This window comes from Schistocerca americana, chromosome 1 (assembly GCF_021461395.2).
Source record: "Schistocerca americana isolate TAMUIC-IGC-003095 chromosome 1, iqSchAmer2.1, whole genome shotgun sequence".
In the NCBI taxonomy this organism is placed as follows: Eukaryota; Metazoa; Arthropoda; class Insecta; order Orthoptera; family Acrididae; genus Schistocerca; species Schistocerca americana.
Genome location: NC_060119.1, coordinates 627,418,025 through 627,435,002, shown reverse-complemented (window position 1 = coordinate 627,435,002; position 16,978 = coordinate 627,418,025). Strand labels below are relative to the sequence as shown.

General features: G+C 44.5%; 1 protein-coding gene across 1 annotated transcript in view; it reads left to right on the top strand.

The window, feature by feature from the left end:
* Positions 1-16,978, top strand: part of LOC124607489 (DE-cadherin) — a 630,570-nt gene that overhangs the window by 540,223 nt on the left and 73,369 nt on the right.

Genomic DNA, 16,978 nt, shown 5'->3' with positions numbered 1-16,978 from the left:
CTGTCAAGTGATTCATTGTGTCCTTGTGAAATGTCACGATAAAAACTAGAGGTAAACCGACCGGAGCGCCGTCGCTCCCAAGTGCAGTAATATTGTGTTCGACTATTACAAACTTTCAGGGATAATGGAGAGCGGTAAATTTATTAATTCTAGGTAAGGGATCCTGGTCCGACAATGACTGAGCCGTAAGCTATAACTGAAAATCGTTCTGGTACCTCTGATAGTGGACTATTTTACTGCAAGCTCTTTGCTTTCCATACTTTGGTAGGAGTTCGTATGGACCAAAACAAGGAAAAATTGTTCTGTAAACATGGGCTCTGAAATCCGTAACTTCAGAGCTATGAGCACTTGTTCAGTTAAAGACCCATGGGGCATGAAATATAATAAATACCTCGGTACCCTTTCGGAATAACGTTCACTCCTTTTATCATAGAGGTTTCTTTTTAACGGTGTTAATGTTGTGTGCTTGTATAGAGTGCCCTGCTCAGTCCCACTATATTTGATCTTAAGTCAAATATAATCTTTTTGCCTTCGTTATACAGTTACTTAACCACATCTAAGATACGAATATTATATGATTAATATTTTGTGTTGACTATAAGAAACGATAATTTCATGTATAATCAGACTGAAGCACAATGACTTTCATCTGATCTATGTCTGGTGGGTTTGACAACTTGTAACATACACAATGCGAGAAATGCTGTTATGTTTTAATGCACTGACGTAATGTAATTTTTGGAAAACTTTTCTGTGTGAACTCAGGACGGGGCTGGCAGTCTCGAAGAAATTAAAAACCATCATTTCAGCCAGAGGCTAATTTAGTTAAAATTTCATCTGCAGTTTTCAATAGGAACATGTCTAGTAAAGCATTGTAGGGTTCGGATGTAGTTACTGTGAGGAATCAGTAGTTTACCCGAATAAATATGAATTAAAACATTATTTACATACCACGAATTGAGTGCGAAGTACTACAACTGAGATGACCGAAAGGCGGAAGTGAGGGAAGCCGATGGAGACTGCTGGACTTACACAGCGTTGCTGCGTTGTGCTGACGGGGCGAACTGTAAACTTTACTGCCAGCGGGCGTCGTAAAGCAGCGGTATGAAATGTTAATTCCGGAGTATCGCCTGATTTGCATGCTCTCGTCCGTCACGCATTGCTCCCGTCCGCGCATGCGCGCTACCGTATTGCCCAATTTCGCAAGATGGTCGACACGGCATATATAGCGGAGCTGACTGACGACGAGACGTGGGTCCCACCGGGCTGGCAGATCCAATCGCGCGACATGTCAAGACGCCTTCCTGTGGGTCTTACTTTAATAAGAAGCAAACTGTTTCAGAAAGAACAGTTCCATAGCTAGGCCTGTCACGCGGCGACACGACGTCTGGAAGAAGTTTCCCACACAACCTCTAGACAGATCTGCATCCTGCCGAATTCCGACGTCAGACTTGGACAGCAACTTCATGGAATTCGGTTTTGTTTTGGTATTTCACGAAGGTGATCGGTACACTTCCTCTCAACTTTCGTTGAATAATGCAGGGTATGCCCACATTTTTAGTAAATAAATGTCGATGACAAGACATCACGTAAGTATTAAACAACTTTCCTGAGAGCCATATATGCTCGAATTATATTTATGTCAAAATTATCGCTTCCTAGGGCTTTGGTCGCAAAATAATTGTCAATAGTCGAAGTACGGAGGATTTAAAATTAAAGATGCGCAGACTGGGAGTACCAAGAAAAGCCTCCGAGAAATTTTTAACACTTAATATAAATTCAGATATTTGGAAGTCCTCCTGAAGGTGTTGGTCTGATTTGTAGACTTCTACGAAGTGAACCGTTGAGGATAAACAGTTCGGGCAAGTAGAGAACAGAAACTTTCGAGATAGGGACTACAGAAGAATGTTGCACATTTGGTGCGTAAATCGAATAACGGGCGAAGAGATACTGGATAGGTATGTTGATAACTATTAATTTAGATCGGTCTAATCACATTTTTCGTACCATATGCGTTTAACATTTATTATTGGCAAGGTATGTGCAGTAGTCTGGAACATCTATATTTGTGTTTCAACTATTTTGCTTTATATTTTGGGCATTATAAGTATTATGAAGGGTTCTGGCACTTCTACCTACCAATGACGTAGTAATTCCATAAATTTGTGCTTGCAAATTTCTTAGATGCTGGTCTACATGTGTTCTCTTTTTTTTAGTATTTTTGCCACTCTGTGTGTTAATTTATGTGTGCTTCCTTTCTGTGTGATGTCAGTGTGCGAGGTGTGATCAAAAAGTGACTTGACTTTTTTAACTTCGCTCGCTTTGTTCAAAATTTTTGTTCGTCTTGCGGTTCTAGGCGCTGCAGTCTGGAACCGCGAGACCGCTGCGGTCGCAGGTTCGAATCCTGCCTCGGGCATGGTTGTGTGTGATGTCCTTAGGTTAGTTAGGTTTAACTAGTTCTAAGTTCTAGGGGACTAATGACCTCAGAGGTTGAGTCCCATAGTGCTCAGAGCCATTTGAACCATTTGTTCGTCTTGTTGGTACACAATCTCTGACGTTTAATTTAGAAAAAGACGAATCCAATAATATGGATTATATTGTGCTTGAAAAAATGGAATAAAATGGGTTGAAGTACCGCGTTCGAAATGTTGACTGTGGCTTTTGGCGAATCTGCTATGAGTAGACAAGAGTTGACGAGTGCTATAAACATTTCAAAGAGGATCGAGAAGACGTCGAAGACAACAGCCGTGGACGCCCTAGCACGTCAGTTACTAATGACAGTGTGGAAGAAGTGAAGAAAATGGTACTGGAGAATCGCCGAATCACCATCAGAGAGATTGCTGATGACACTGGCATACGCTTTGGCTCATGCCAAGTAATTTTTTCGGTGTTACGGGCGCAAAACATGTAGCAGCACAGATCGTTGCCAAATAATTGAATTTCGACCAAAAATGACGTCGTTTAGGAACTGCTAAATGAAGTCGACAACGATCCACCACTGATAAAGTAGGTTGTAATAGGTGACGAAACATGGGTATACGGATATGACGTCGAAACCAAGGCTTAATTTTCCCAACAGAAACTGCCTGAGGACCGAAAAAGTTCGAAAATTCGGATCGCATGTGAAGGTTCTTCTCATTGTTTCCTTCGATTACAGTGTGATAGTGCATAATGAGTTCCTACCTTATGGTCATACGGTCAATAAGAAATACTACCTAGAAGTTATGCGCCGTTTGCGTTAAGCAATCAGGAGAAAACTACTAGAATTGTGGCAAAACCACTCGTGGAAATTGCACCACAGTAATGCTCCGGCTCACACGTCAGTGCGTGTTCGTGTTTTGTTTTGTTTTTTTCCCAAAAAACAAAACCATTGTGTTGCTTCAGCCACCGTATTTGTCGGAGATAGCCCCCTGGGACTTCTCTGTATTCTCAAGGCTGAAGAGAACCTTGAAAAGACGTCGTTTTGCCACCATTGATGAGATTAAAACAGAATCGCTGAAGGAGCTGAGTTCCAGAAGTACTTCAAAGGTTAGAAAAAGCACTGGCACATCTGAGGAGGGAGTACTTAGAAGGGGTCGAAGTTGAATAAAGATAGTTTAAGAAAAAGAAAAATTCCCGTTACTTTCTGTGTGTGTGTGTGTGTGTGTGTGTGTGTGTGTGTGGATTCGAGTTGGGGATAAAAGAAATTTACGGCACAATTTGATCAAAGGAATGGCTCAATTGTTGGACATATACTGAGTCTTAAAGCAATCGTCTGTTTGGTAATCGAGAGAAATGTGAGGGGGGGGGAGATAAAATTGTAGAAGGAGACCAACGCTTGAACAAAGTTTGCAGGTTAAAATCGATATAGGGTTCTGTCGTTGCGGATATATGAAAATATTTGCACGACATAAGAGTTGTGTGGAGAGGTGTATCCTACCAGTCTTTGAGCTGATGGTTACATCTACACGAAAAGTAGTCGTTTTGTGGGATACCAAGTTCACTGCATGAAAACAGTCGTGGGTGTGCTGTTGAGAAGCCATCGGTCATCAGCCGTGAGAGCGACACACGGTTCTCGAGGCGGCCGGTGGGTGCTGCTGCTGGCGGATTCCTGCCGGCTGAGTCACGGCTATTGCCGACACCAGGTTGAGTGGCGGGCGCGATGTCACAGCCTGCCACCGACTGAGATTCCGTTCCACGCCGTCACTCAGACAACATGGCGGCCACAGCACGGTGTCGCGCCACTTGGGAAGCTGTCGCAGACTGCGGTGTCTTCGCTAATCGAATACCTACGAATCGTGGGTTGCTCCCACCAGAATGTTCAGCGTTTCTGACTGGATGCAGCTACTATAGTTTAGTAGTAGCAAGGCTTCAGGACCAAATGAGATACGTACAATATTTTATAAAGATCATGCGAAAGAACTTTCTCCCCTTCTAGTTAAGTAGCAACGCCAGAAGATAGTAAGAATTTGCAGAACGACCTGCAGAGAATTGATGAATGGTGCAAGACTCTGGTAATTGACCCTGATCGTAAATGAATGTAACATATTGCGCATACACAGGAAAAGAAATCCACTACTGTACAGCTGCACTATTGATGACAAACAGCTGGCTAGGCGTAACTATCCAGAGCGACCTTAAGTGGAATGACCATACAAAACAGATAGTGGGAAAAGCAGACACCAGACTCAGCTCCATCGGAAGAATGTTAAGGAAATGTAACTCTTCCACGAAACAAGTGGCTTATAAGGCGCTTGTTCGCCCAATTCTTGAGTATTGTTCATCTATCTTGGTTCCCTATCAGGTAGGACTGACAGAGGAGGTAGAGTAGATACAGCGAAAAGCGGCGCGTTTCGTCACGGGATCGTTCAGCTGGCGAGAGAGCGTTACGGAGATGCGAAACAAACTCCACTGGCAGACGTTACAAGTGAGGCGTTGTGCATCACGGGGAGAGTTACTACTGAAATTTCGGGACAGTACTTTTCAGGAGGAGTCAGGCAACGTATTACTTCCCCCTAGGTACACTCGCATGTTGACCACGAGGAGAAAATTCGAGAAATTAGAGCCAACATAGAGGCTTACCGATAATCATCCTTCCCAGCACTACCCGCGAGTGGAACAGGGTTGGAGGGATCAGATAGTGGTACCGAAAGTACCCGCCGCCACGCACCATTAGGTGGCTTGAGGAGTATGACGTAGATGCAGCTGTAGTGCAATAGTTCCATCATTACGACTTCAGTAGTAGTGTAAAACTGAGTTGCAGAGCTCACAGGATAAATATACAGCGCAAATAGGACAAAATGACAGAACTTCCTTCCTTGTTCTATTTGTGACCTAAGGTCATTAGCAGAGTTAGCTGAGGCAAGCATAAGTATAAACATAGCAAGTATAAAATTTTAGTGGTTGATTGTAGAGTATGTTAATTGCTTTGATGTGTCGTGTTATAATGTTGATGGGGCACTGTCAGTTTATAGAATGCAACAATATAGGTTTTTCTACGTCTACAGTGGTGGAAATCACTATAAAGGCAATGATTTTTGTAGGAGAATTAACATTATCGGTTGGAATAGTTGTGCACCGTGCATACGCTTAGATTTGGTATACCGACAAATGCTGCCAAATAGTACAGCATTTGATGTCAGTGGTATGTATATATCAAGACATCAACTAGAATGAAATTTTCACTCTTCAGCTGAGCGTGCGTTTATATGAAACTTCCTGACAGATTAAAACTGTGTTCCGAACGGAGACTCGAACTCGGGACCTTTGCCTTTCGCGAGCAAGTGCTCTACCGACTGAGCTATGCAAGCACGACTCACGACCCCTTCTCAGAGCTTTACTTCCGCCAGTATCTCGCCTCCTACCTCCCAAACTTAATAGAAATTATCCTACGGAACTCGCAAGATTAGCACTTTTGGAAGTCTTGCAAGTTTCGCAGGAGGATTGTGTGACATTTTGCGCCTTAAGAAACGTAATGACAGCCCTTGTCTTGGAACGCACCTCCGTTACAAAAGCTGTTTTGAACACCGCGCATAGCATAGCGCCACCACCTATCGTAACTCTTGAAACTATGGGGGCTGAAGCCGGAATACTCAACGATGCCCCATAAAAAATTCCGCATTTTTCCAACCTTAATTGGCCGAGGGAAAAAAAAATGTTGCATTGCTTATTGAACGCCCCTTGTAAAACAGTTGAGATCTTAAGACGCCAGAAAGGCATCTGGCCCAGACGGCATCCACGTAAGATTTTATGTTGACTATGCTTCAAATATAGCGCCATTCTTATCCGTCAGCTATGAGATCATTGGAACGGCGGAAAGTTCCACGGGACTTGAAGAAGGCCCAGGTCATAGCAATCTATAAAAAGGGTAGAAAATCGGATTCTCATAATTACCGGCCAATTTCACCGACATCGATTTGTTTTAGAATCATAGAACATATTTTGTGTTCAGACATAATGACCTTTCTAGCCTCTGAGAAGCTCATCTGCAGAAACCAGCACGGTTTTAGCAAACAGCGGTCATGCGAGACACAGCTGGTCCTCTTCGTGCATGATATACAACAGACTCTAGATACCGGCTCCCAGGTTGATGCCATATTTCTCGACTTTCGAAAGGCGTTCGACTCAGTTCCGCACTGTCGCTTGCTACAAAAAGTGCGCGCTTGCGGTCTGTCCGATAATATATGCGGTTGAATAGGAAGTTTTCTGACAGACAGGGAGCAGTATGTCGTCCTGAACGGGGAAACTTCAACAGAAACCAGAGTAACTTGAGGTGTGCCCCAGGGCAGCGTAATAGGTCCTCTGCTTTTTACGATTTACATAGACGATCTGGTTGATGGTATTGACAGCGCGGCCTTAGATTGTTTGCCGATGATGCTGTAGTCTACAGGAAAGTTGTGAACAAATCAATGAGGATTTGGAGAAAAAAATGCATGGTGTAATGACTGGCAGTTATCTCTCAATATTAGTAAGTGTAACCTACTGCGTGTAACAAGGCGAAAATCCCCATTAATTTATGAGTACAAAAAAATGATCAGTCTTTGGAAGCGGTAACATCAGTGAAGTATCTGGGTGTGGCTATTCGAAATGATCTCTAATGGAATGATCAGATTACACAAGTAACTGGTAAGGCGAACTCTAGATTGCGGTTTATTGAAAGAATCCTGAAACGATGCAGTCTTTCAACAAAGGAAATAGCTTACAATACGTTAGTTCGTCCAGTCTTCAGATTGTTGTTCTTCTGTATGGGACACTTACCAGTTGGGTCTTATTAGAGAGATTGAGAAGGAACAAGGAAGAGGCGTTCAGACAGTCGTTTTCCCCTCGCGCGATCCGTGGTTGAAACAGAGGGGTGGGGGGGGGGGGCAAATATGACTTTGGAGCGAATTGTGCCCTCCGCCACACACCGCTTGGTGGCTAGCGGAGTATATATGTAAATATAGAAGAGTTCTAGGTCCCGTCGACGACGACGTTATTAGAGACAGTGCAAGCCCGGTTTCGGGAAGAATGGGAAAGGAAATCGGTCGTGCCCTTTCAACGAAAACGTCCCATCGTTCACCTCGAGGGATTTGAGAAAATAACGGGAAACCCAAATCTGGATGGTCGGACGGGGATTGGAATCGCCGTCCTCCCGGATCCGCGCCCGCTGTGGGCTGCGCCTCTTGTGGGCTGAGGACTCCGTCAGAACGTCGGTCGTCGACGTCGGCGAAACAGTTACGGCCCGCGTCCAGCGGCAGCCGATACGCGGATGTATTTATAGAGCAGCAGATAGCGCTGGAACGTGCCTCTCAGGAGCTCTTACCGGAAATAAAGTCGCCGGCAGGAGCCGCCGTTTCGGTCGGCCATCGGTGTCGCCAGTGGAGCAGAAGTGGACGCACTTCCACGCCACCGAGAAAGCGCAACCGTGCTGTTTCTACGGGGAGTCGGTCGTCAGGAAAAGTGTATAACTGACCGTGTAGTGTCACCAAATATCCGATCTACATCTACGTGATTACTCTGCTATTCACAATAAAGTACCTGGCAGAGGGTTCAATGAACGACCTTCGAGCTGTCTCTCCACCGTTCCACTCTCGAACAGCGAGCGGGAAAGACGAGCACTTAAATTTTTCTGTGCGAGCGCTGATATCTCTTATTCTATCGTGATGATCATTTCTCCCTATGTAGGTGGCTGTCAACACAATTATTTTCGCAATCAGAGGAGAAAACTGATGATTAAAATTTAATGAAAAGATCCCGTCGAAACGAAAAATGCCTTTGTTGTTTTAATGATTGCCATACCAATTCACGTATCATGTCTGTGGCACTCCACTATTTCGCGATAGTACAAAACGAGATGCCCTTCTTTGTACTTTCTCGATGTCATCCGTCAGTCCTGCCTGATGCGGATCCCACACCGCACAGCAATACTCCAGAACAGGACGGACAAGCGTGGTGTAAGCAGTCTCTTTAGTAGACCTGTTTCACCTTCTAAGTGTTCTGCCAGTGAATCGCGGTCTTTGGCTTGCTCTACCCACAGCATTATCTATGTGATCGTTCCAATTTAGGTTATTTGTAATTGTAATCCCTAAATATGTAGTTGAATTTACAGTCTTCAGGTTGGTGTGCATTATCGCGTAATCGAAATTTAGCGTATTTCTTTTAGTACTCATATGACTAACTTCACACTTTTCTTTATTCAGGGTCAAGTGCCAATTTTCGCACCATACAGATATCGTATCTAAATCATTTTGCAATTCGTTTTGGTCATCTGATGACTTTACAAAACGGTAAATGACAGCACCATCCGCGAACAATCTAAGAGGGCTACTCAGATTGTCTCCTGTGTCGTTAATATAGATCAGGAACAATAGACGGCCTATAAAACTTCCTTGGGAACGGCGGGTATTGTTTCTGTTTTACTCGATGACTTCCTGGCTGTTACTATGAAATCTTTCTTCCAGGAAATCATGAATCCAGTTGCACAACTGAGGCGGTATTCCATAGGCCCGCAGTTTGGTTAGAAGACGCGTGTGAAAGATGGTGTCGAAAGCCTTCTGGAAATCTAAAAATATGGAATCAACTTGACATCCCCTGTCGATAGCACTCATTACTTCATGAATATAAAGAGCTAGTTGTGTTTTGCAAGAACGATATTTTCTGAATCCGTGCGGACTAGGAGTCAATAAATTGTTTTCTTCGAGATACTTCATTATGTTCGAATACAGTATATGTTCCAATACCCTACCGCAAATCGAAGTTAGTGATATGGGCTTGTAATTCAACGGATTACTCCTACTTCCACTTTTGGGTATTCGTGTGACTTGAGCAGTTTTCCAGTCTTTAGGTGCGGATCTTTCTGTGAGCGAGCGGTTGTATAAAATTGCTAAATATGGAGCTATTGTATCAGCATAATCTGAGAGGAACCTGACTGGTATACAATCTGGACCAGAAGCCTTGCCTTTATTAAGTGGGTAGGTGCGAACTGTCTTCAGTAACAGTTGTTAATGCACTTAATTTGACAACTCGTAAAACTGTCCTTGTGAAAGAAGACAGCGGGAAACGAACAGTTAAAAAATTAGAGCCGCCGAACGTTCAAGCCTCGTCAAATGCCGGGTATTTAACAGTATGAAATTTTCAGATAGACTGCGACCATGAAGCGCTGTCCAGCCAGTCCCAACAAAAAGGCGATATTTTTGACGCAATCATTAAATGAAGTCGAAACAATTCCTTGGAAACAAAATCAAACTGTCGATGAGTGTGGATTTTTTCACGAGCTAGTGGTATGCCAGCGTGTTGCGTGATGCCATTATCGGCAGGAGAATTAATGATACACAACATCGCCAAAGTTGCAGTAGCGGGGACCGAATCGTATTCAGTTGTTAACAATTATTGAATTTAATAGTAGGAGGAACATAATTAAAATAAAAGCCAAACAGTTTTCTCATTGCCATTCAAAACACGAGGTGAATGGTGAAAATTCGTATTACTGTAGGTGAAATTTACCTTCTTCAGAAATGTAATAGGTCGAACACTGAAGTTATTATGTCGTTGCTCTAAGGGAACAAGAAAGTGAAAATCCGTCGAAATAACATTTTTAAAAAAAAAATTGTGTTGAGTTACACCGCAGTCCTTCGTGAACCAGAATATACATGGTTTTTGTATGTTTGGCACATGTTAAGAAAGAACGAGCATTTGCTAAACAGCGACACGCTCCCTTCTGTCTGCTGTCAACTGTGCAGTGTTTATCCCGGCTGCAGCAAACTTTGTCTTTAATCTATTTATTATTCGATCACTGCTTTGCAAGTTGGTCAGCCTGGTGCTAAGCGACTGTAAGTAACAAGTGCACATCAGTTCATGGTTCTGTTTTTGTTTTATTCGTTTTAGTGATTGGAAATAGTATTTGATTTTAGGAAGTAATCTTCTTGTGTTTATAGTTATATTTTATTCGTGCAGATCGTAAATATGGGCAAAATAAGGGAATTTAATAGTAGGAATAAGTTTTAAGGTAACAGAGGACCCCTGTCACTCACTGTGTCCAAATGTCCGGTAGTCGTGGTGTAAGTTATCAGGGAGCTAGTGTAATCGGTGACGAATGAAGACATAACCATCTCCTACTAATGTCAATAAAACTTATCTACGTTTAATTATTGATCAATATAGACATAACAATCCCCTACTGAAGTCAATGAAAACTATCTATAGTGTGTTAGCTAACGAAAGTTGGTCAAAATCTCATCAAATGTTTTAATAACTGTGTGTGGAAATGAGTGCCTGAAACATTATTTGTGGACCCCAAAAACCAAATAAACCGGTGTCATGGATGCAGTGTTGTGATTCAATGACGGACCAGCCAGCAGGCTGAAAGTTTTCAGTGTTACGGACACCGAATCTGTGGCGGAAATTGAGAATGCGCTTCTGACAGTTGACAAGCTGAGTTTGCGGGAGGCTGAGAAAACAATCCTACCGATGACGAGAGATATCAGAATTCATGAAAAGGTTCCAAACATATGCAGGATACAGAAACCCGCAACGATGACAGCTATGGACCTGGCGAATTTTAAACTTAGATTGGGTTCAAAAGATTGAAGTAAAACTTAAAGTGCATTTTCCCCGAAAGTATGAAGTTTTTGGATTTCGGTACAATTTTCTGTGAAATACATATATCTTACGTCAATGAAACTCGGTACAGAGATTAATTAAATCAGTTCCATTAAAATGTACTAGAATCACGGCAGTCAAATTAAAGGTTTGACAAATGTTCAGATATTACTTTTTTTAAAATTTAAAGTCACATACATATAGTGGTAACAATGCTACTGGCATATAAGTAATATACTTCGACGAAATCATGCACAGTTCAAATTTGGTTTGGTTTGAACACGACCTGGTTCCCTCAACCTTCTTGCTTCAATAGTTGCATTAGATATCGCCGATACAGCTTGTTACCCAGTGTGAACGGGCCCTCTCGAGCGATCAGCAAACTGGAATCCAACCGTTGACTAACGCCATGATCTTTGCTCCTTTCTAGTACTACTTCCGTGGCCCTACCTTTCTCCGTCCCGTCCTGTCCTGTACCTTGTGGGATTTTCACTCCTGAGTGATGCGGATAATTCTTTCGAGGGGTTAGTTGCTCGCTTCCGAGGCAATCTACTCGCACAACGAGGACCCCTCTATGCAAACGTTTCCCTCCTGTGTTCTTTCCTTGCCCTCTTTCTACCACCGTCTTTTATCTCAGAGGCCTCTATTTATCGTATACGTACATACCTCATTTATCGTGTACGTACATACCTCTCGCGGTCCCACAGAATACAGTAACGAACTGGCAGCGCTGTCAGGATTGGCCATCGCGGCTCAGCTGTAAAATAAATCGTCAGTGTTAGGATGTTGTGTCCACGCAGGCATTGCGAAGGGGGAGGTGGGGGGGGGGGGGGGGGGGGAGGGCGGAGAGGTGCAAGCTCGCGAGAGCGCACTCTCTTCTCGACCGACACCGAGATACGCTGAGGGAAAGCCGTACCTTATAACGGGACGCAACGCGCGCAGCGGTTAATTTCTTTTTATTTTTTTATGCTTCGGCAGCATTTAGCGGCTGGTGCGCGACTTGCGGGAGCCGTAAACCTCGCAAAAACTCGCCGCCAGAGGTTTATCTCCAGTAGCGTCCATCGTTCGGATAACGCGTGCGCGCCGTTGGCCGGCTGCTGGTGGAGAGCCCGCCTCCGTCGGCATTAAAACTTAACGCGGCCGCGAGGAGCGACTCCCAGCCAGCCATACGTCTTTCGCCGCAGCCGAGCTTTCCGGGCCGGAGATTAAGCCGGGGCCGTTTCTGGTGTGTCCAAACTTCTCTGGCGCCGTTTCCAAGACTGCTCCCATAATTAAGCAATGCTGTTAACAGAGCGGGAGATCACCTCGTCCAGACTTCGCAGATTTATCATCCACCATCCTGACTCTTTAACAAGCGAGTACCAGCTGAAACGCGCATTGTACACGATTAGTACTGATGCTTCAGTCTTTCCTTCTTTCCACGCTGTTGTCGCCATCTCTCTGGTTTTTGTGGCGAAATTGGATAACGCTGGTCTTCTGGTTTTCAACCGAGTTGTTGTTTCCATTCGAGGCACAGTAATAAAAAAGTGTGCCGGTTTTCGTTAGTTGGTATCAACTGTGACAGAATTCATGAGATATTTCCATACATCGTGTCGGACCTCCTTTTGCCCAGCGTAGTGCAGCGAGTCGTCGACGTTACATGGGTTCCACAAGTCTTTGGATGTGCTCTGCAGAAATACTGAGTCATGCTGCGTCTATAGCCGTCCAGCAGTTTCACCGGTGCAGGACGTCGTGCACAAACTGACTTCTCGTTCATGTACCATATATGTTAGTTGGGATTCGTGTCGGGCTTTCTCCGTGGCCAAATCATTCGCTCGAAATCTCAAGAATGTTCTCCAAACCAGTAGCGAACAAATGTGGTCCGTTGTTTGGGAACATGGAAGTTCATAAATGACTGCAGATGGTCTCCAGGTAGTCGAACATCACTATTTCGGGGCAACAATCGGGTCAATTGGACCAGAGGACCCAGTCCATTCCATGTCAACACTGATCACACCATTACGGAGCCACCACCAGTTTGCACAGTATCTTGTAAACATCTTGCGTCCGTGGCTGCGTGGGGTCTGAGCCACACACGAATTCTACCACCAGCTCTTACCAACTCAAATCGGGGCTCAACTGATCAAGCCACGGTTTTCCAGTCCAACCGATGTTGTCACCATTGTCCTAATGGATACGTTCGTCGTACGTCCGACATTGATTTCTGCGGTTAATTCACGCAGTAGTGATTGTCTGTGAGCACCGACAACTACGCAAAAGCCACTGCTGTCGGCCGTTAGGTGAAGGCTGTCGTCCACTGCGTTGTCCGTGGTGAGAGGTAATGCCTGATCTGGTATTCTCATCGCTCTCTTGATTGACACTATGGATCTCGGAGTATTGAATTCCCTAACGATTTCCGAAATACAATGTCCTATGCGCCTCACTCCAACTACCATTCCGCGTTCAAAGTCTCTTAATCCCCTCGAGAGGCCATAAGCACGTCGGAAGCTTTCTCACAATCACCTGAGTACAAATGACATCTCTGCTAATGCACTGCCATTTTATACGCGTACGCAATTCTACCGCCATCTGTGTACGTGCGTATCTCTATTCCATGACTTCGGTCAACTCAGTGTTACGGGGGTTCTCCATGACACCTTCAACTCTACTGGCCACACTTTCAATGAGTTTTCAATTCAGTAAACTTTACCAACAGCCGTACACTTTGAGACATTTTATTTCGAAAGCAACCAGTTTCGGCAATTCATTTTGCGATCTTCAGGCCCCATACGCTTTTTCCGAATCAACGAGCTTATCGTATAGCGCCATAAACTGGATATCGTGCGTGAATCCCAATCATTGTGCAGCTGATTTATACGAAAGCGTTGACAGCAATTATTTGTCTGAATTCCGATAGAGGAATGGCTTCTGAAGCGAAGTCGACGTTCTGACTTACCCCAAAGGTGTTCCGTTGGATCAGGTAGGGACTCTGGGCAGGCCAGTCCACTTCAGGGATATTATTGTACACACATTACCTCACAGACGCTGTTTTCTCAGAGGGCATTGTCATGCTGGTAAAAAAAAAGTCTTCATCTTCTAACTTTTCTTCTTCTATAGGCAGTAGACTGTGTTTGAAAATGTAATCATATCCAACCGTACTTACCAATTTCTTAAGCGCAAAAGGGGAACACAAACGTACCCACGGAAAACACTAACCTAAGGACATCACACACATCCATGCCCGAGGCAGGATTCGAACCTGCGACCGCAGCAGCAGCGCGGTTCCAGACTGAAGCGCCTAGAACCGCTCGGCCACAGAGACCGGCCTCTCCAAGCATTCGCCGAATCCATTGGATTTATAGCGTGGTTCATCACTAAAAATGTCTCGTTTCCAGCCAGCTAATGCCCAGTGGCGTCGCTTTTTACACCACTTCAAGCGTAGCTTGGCATTGAATGCCGAAATGTGTGGCTTATGAGGAGCCACTAGACCATTATACCCCATTCTTTTGAGTACCGTGATTCCTTCCGCTGATTTCGAAGAACCATCGTCTGGAATGATCGACGGAACACCTGAAGGAGTCGAATGGATCGGTCGTCAAAATATTGCGCTTAAAATAGAAACAACTACTCCGATGAACACCGAGAAGTACATCATTAACAATCACGCGGAGAAAACGTGGGAGATCTGTCAGTATTGTCCGCATTTAAGTGGCGTTCGTAGTTTGTGCTTTCCGTTACTGGCTACCCTGTTCCCGCATTAGCCCAAAAATCCAAGATATCGCGAACATTGTTTTCCAACGAGAAAGCATTTCTTGCTGTTACTTTTTTTTCTGTCTTGGAGTGTAATGAAATGATCGCATGTCATTATTGGCCGGTAGACTCGTCTGGGGCTGTTGAGCCGCCTGATAGAAGTCTCCTTGACACCACATGGGTGACTTGCGGGCCTTTGGGGTATGATGAGGATGAAGTAATGAAGACAACACCACCCAGATTTCCTGAGCGAAGAAAGTCTCCGGCCCGACGGAGAGCCGATCTCAGGACCCCCCCGATCTAGAGGCAGCGCCGCTAACCTTTAGCCGCGGTATTGGACTGTATTTTAAACAAGATTTTCAAAATGCAAAGCTGCAAACAACGGGCTTTAATTACAAACGGTGAATCCGAAGTACACCAACAAAATTTCGGAGATCGTTTCGAACTTTTCAAATATTTACAGAGTATTTTTGGCACGAGAGGACAAAAAAATTTCGCTGTATCGGCTTTAGAATGACCAGAAAGCCAAAAGTGCAAAAAGTGCAATAGTGCAGTTCATGATCGAACAGTTTTTAACAATCATAGTCGACGATGACTTCTTTCCCAAAAGGGGGACGCGCCAGCAACGTTCTTTGTTCGAGGCCCCGTTGCTGCGACTCTGCGACCAAATTTCCTACTGTCGGAGATATATTCATTCCCCCTGTCGAGGGAAGTATTTTTTTTAATGGCGCGTGCATTTTTTTATTACAACAGTAAATCGCCGTTCGCATCCAGAGTCCAATTAATTACACAGGAAAGAAGAGGAGCCACTAGCGGCAGCCGTTATGCATTAAATGCGTTTCTTTGTGGTGAGCGATTCACAGCTATCCTGTTGGTTCCCTCCCCTTTGCGTCCCTTTGTACAGGATAAGCTTAATTAAACAGTCGTGAGACATATGGCTGGGCCGGCCATTTGATATCGGTTCCCTTCACCGCATTGCTCTGCTTGCAAGTGATAATTCTTTCTGTTGATAAAGAGATTAGCGGTGCTGCGTTCTCCCAAATGACCAGACCGCCCAGCACTAATTTTCCGGGTGCGTTCCCGTATACTTCGTTTATTTGAGTAAGCACGTTTGTAAAAGACGTCCGTTTCGTTTCGCACTTTGCTGTAAGTGCTGCAGAAACCAGAGTGGTAGCAATAAGTGCGAACTGTCTACCTCAGGTTGTTGAGGTTGCTAAGTGTTTTGGTATGGGAGCTCGGGCAAAGTGTGGCGAGAGGCCACCTTTAGCATCTAAAACACGCATTACACCCATGTAAGGCTACATCGAGGTGTATACACGGTAGTCACACTATCCACATTTTCCGTAAGCAAGCGAAAGAGTTTGCTGTGTGAAATAATAGGCCCATGGGACATCAATTGTTGTCGACGCTGCTTTTATGTAGCTCGTTGAGTCGCCTATAGCAGAATGAAACTAGCTTGTTTCCCTCTTGATGTCGGTACGGAAGACAGGTATGAGACTCAAAAATGTGTGGCAGTCCTGTTACATTGTAGAATGCATCCTCTCACAAAATTCACAGAAATTCAGTACGTTAGCAAAATGTGTTTCCTGGCTTACTGAATAGACGAATATCTTATAACATGTGTGGAAATATAAACATATTGTCGAATTATAACAAATATCGAACGGGAAGAGCTGCAGACTCGAAAAGCGCCCTAGAATGCGACTTAAGCTTGGTCGCGCTAAACGCCATCGCCTACCTTCGTCAGTCATTCGGCAACGTTCGATCAACGATAGCGCCGTCACTTCTTTTATAAATTAACATGTAAACTGCATCTTCATAACATCACATCAAATGTCATTTACATGCACAATTTCCCCCTCCCCTCATTTCTATTTGCGACTACTGTCTTACATTTACCAATAAAAAGCCATCGTATTAAGGAGCGCCTGAACTACGCGGCCGCTCCTCTTTACTGTAAGATACCGCTCACCCCCTACACGCTTACATAAGTTACTTTCTGAGTATTGATGTCTGGTACCTTACACGTAGCGCATCGCGCAGCAGCATAGCTGCCAGGGAACCCCCAGTGATCGAGAAGCTCGGTTTGCCCCCCAATCGCGGGTGGCGCGGAAGGCAAGTAGTGGGGGATCGTGGCTGGATGTAAGGCTTGATTGGACGGTAGCTTGCCCGGCGTGCCGCGAGAAGCTCTATA